This window comes from Amblyomma americanum, chromosome 7 (genome assembly GCF_052857255.1).
Source record: "Amblyomma americanum isolate KBUSLIRL-KWMA chromosome 7, ASM5285725v1, whole genome shotgun sequence".
NCBI classification, from domain to species: Eukaryota; Metazoa; Arthropoda; class Arachnida; order Ixodida; family Ixodidae; genus Amblyomma; species Amblyomma americanum.
In genome coordinates this window covers 54,591,905-54,595,529 of record NC_135503.1, presented here as the reverse complement: position 1 = coordinate 54,595,529, position 3,625 = coordinate 54,591,905, and positions in this window count along the sequence as shown.

Sequence of the window (3,625 nt, the reverse complement as noted above, 5' to 3'; positions counted from 1 at the left end):
TGGCGTTACGGACTTTCCTAAATTCTTTCCTTCCTCTATGGAACAGAAATGAGATGGAATCCGTCCTGTGCGTACGAGCCATCATGTCTCGAGGGGCATCAGCTACAGTGAGGTTTGTAATGTAGAAGAGTGTTCGCGTTCACGTGGTTCATATTAGGCCAGTCTTTCAACGATTACGCTGAGACCGCCTCATGTATTCGGTCGCGCTGTGATTAGAAATCTGCGGCTATATATGGACACTGACGAGCACATGTGCTTTTTTCAGCCCCAGACTGGTGTGAGAGCAGCACAGCGCTTTGCTACGATGGCCAGATGAATTGGTTCGACGAGAGCAATGGTGCTGCAAGACAAACTGACCATTGGAGAGTTTGCTTGACCGAAGGTGCAGGTGGTTTTTAGCCGACACCCGTGTTGGACTCCGCAAGAGCCGAGCTGACGCTGAGGGTTTCCAGACTTATGTTTTATGAGGGTTATGAGGGTTGTCAGACTTATGTTTTAAGAACCCACTGTTTGCTGCCCATTTCTCGTCGCTTCTGTTCCGCGAACCGTAATTATTTCGCTTGTAAGCGAACGCCTTCCGTATGGAGCACAGGCCCAACTTACTGAATAAATGCGTACGTGCATTTAAATCTGTGAAATACACTGCTTCATTAATGGAAACACTCCTACGCAACCTGAAGAGACTGAACGTTTTGTAGGACGACGTCGCGCACCGCGTACCACGAGGACTCGCGAACTGAGCGGGGAACAGTGCCATAAACACGTTTATAAATGACGTTTATAAATGACACTGGCATTGTAAGACAGTGGCAGACAAACATTCATTCGATATTCCAGCCCGCACACAAACACCACCAGCAATGTTCTGGTCAGCTGGAGCGATGAATAGCTACACTGACCTCTAAAAAAGACTGAAGTCCAGTCCTATCGTCAAAAAGTCCGATTTCTTGATTCCCTAGTCGGCGTTAAAAATCACATAAGCCTTAGCTCTGAATGTGATGTATGACCGCATTTTTGATGTGCCCAGGCATTCACACGACTCCCAGAGTATACCATGTGGTCTGAGCGGATACTTCGACTTCCAGAATATTTTCTGAATTTATTTCGTACATCTTCAATGGTCAATCACGACTTCTGTTTCTGTTATTTTCCTGTCCCATTACAGAAAAAATGCCGGTTCCTCGTCTAATGTCGTAATCTGAAACATTTGAAGGTGAAATATATAATGGAAATAAACAAAGCTTGCATTCGTTCGCTGGCCAATCAAGACATTCGGAAAGCGTCAGCGTGTTGATGGAGTTAGTGTTATGCGCGCTTATCGTCATCACCATCATCAGCCTGACTACGCCCACAGCAGGACAAAGGCCTGTCCCATGTCTCCCTAATTAACCCTGTCCAATTAACCCTGTAGGGCAGGGTTAATTGTTATATGTTAAGATGATGCAAATCGCATTAGGTATGCTGAGCAGACCATGCGATGTGTGACTCGCTGAAGCTTTTTTTACATGTGGAGCCCTGCTTTCAACGGCAGTATAATTGCTGTCAGAGCTTGCGGTCACACTGTACGACATGCTTGAGGAACGTGGCAGCTCTGTGACGATATAATATGGGCAAGCTCAACACTGCTGAATTTCGCATCGAAGGCGGCTTGAGCTAGAATTTTAGACTTTTTGGAATCCAGAGGCGGTCTTCCTTACTCTGCGGTTGAAGGCGGAGGCCCCGTCCAGTGGCCAAAGGACCTATCCAGTACCCCGAGTATAGCAACGGCCGCCTATGAGGAGTCGTAGAATGTGCTGCGCCTTTTCTACCACTCATTTAATGTGTACACCTATTCTCAACAACGAAGTAGACTATATTTTTTAAAGTATGATAAAAAGGTCACAGGCAGAAAAAAAAACACGTTCGCTCTCTTCTCCTCTACCGGCTTACCTGTGAAAATAAACAAAAACTCTGTCCTACTGGCGGCAGGACAATCCAATGGCTTTACAGGCCTTAGCCTTTGCCGGCAACTTCCGAATACACAACAGGGCAAATACGGGCTGGTTGGTACATGTTTTACGAATTGGAAAAACAGCGCAATCAAAACAGCGCAATCGTCTTTGATTGCGCTGTTTTTCCAATTCCGAATACAGATTCCAAACAATGAAACCAACTTCCAAGAAGCAGGAGAGTACCAGAAAATATTGCTGAAGGGCATAAATATTACCGAGTTTGGATGGGACAGCGCACAGATACTACCTGACGAGACATAAGCATATCCATAGCGGAAGCGATGGTGGTGACGCTTACTTTCGTATAAAACCAAACCTCTCCGCTCCTCTGCAGCGCCCTAGGCGGGCTACAATGCAGAACAAACGTATTTTGCTTCATTCGTTCATTCTTGGCTGAAGATCAGTTAGTCATATGTGTGAAATCGAGGTTGTAGATAAGGAGGGTTTTTACAGAAGGTCTCTTGCATTCGACGGCCACTTAGGTAGTTTCGGTAATATAAGTTTACACCATGCCTTTTAGCATAATTCAAGAGGAAGACTGGGTTAATTAGGGTTGGTTGAACGGCTTCCATCTTGTCGCTCTTGATGCTTTCTTGCGCTACGCTGGTTGCCCCTGACTTTTATAAGCTCTACTCCGGCACAATCTCCTTTTCGCTATGCAAGAGATAAGTTTGACAAGCTAATGCCAGCGCAGTTTTACTTAAGGCCAGTTAACACAAAGCATCCTGTGCTCTTAGCGTGTATACCATGCTTCTATGCATCGTGGGAAAAATGTTACGCTCACCTCTCTTGACGCCTTATCAGCGATGCATATCCCTAAAACACTTGAAACTCCGTGCATCTAAGTAGTGGCAAACTGAGATTCACAGGGAAGAGGGTGATATACTCAGTGACGAAAGTTGCCGGTCGGACAAAAGGGCACTTCCTGCGCCTTTTAAACTCTATGGTGGCGTATCGCCCTCCAGCTTATCACCTCTCTCAACCTCATGTGCTGCTGCCCTTTCCATTGTTTGTGTTACCCGAGGTACTTGCATGGCCCCCATGCAGGATCAGTGGCGGCTGAACGTGATACGAAAAGTTTATGCAGATGAATGAAGCTGCGGAGAGCAGAGCAGCTGGGAAAGTCTGCGGTGCTTTTAATTACTGCATGCATTCAATGTACAACGTAACAGAAGGCTGGCCTCTGCAGTGTATGCGATCAGAATACACGCCGTGAGCAACTGAATGCGTGGCCTTGGCTACCTTATCCGATTCTGTTTACACTCCGGACATCGAAGGTAGCGGGCTTGACTCTCCCACGAGAGGCCATATCGTGTCAATTCCGGGTCTAAAGATTTGCTTAATCGAATCCAGCCAGGGGAAGAGTTAAATGAAAAGACTTTGTCGAATATTCTTTGCGGGCGCTTTCTAGTCGCGGCTTAGGCCATTTGAGGAAGAAGGAGTAGTGCAAAGAATAAGGAGGCTGCTTAGAAGAGGCAGCATTTAAAAAGGTGCCCGGTGTACTGACACCGACTCGGCCATCATATGAGTGAGCTACAAAAAGAACGAAGCGGCTGGTACACCTTTCGTTCAAGCACATGATGTTTGAAAAGGTATATGACGCCAGTACTCAGGCAGGAATTGTGGCCGAAATC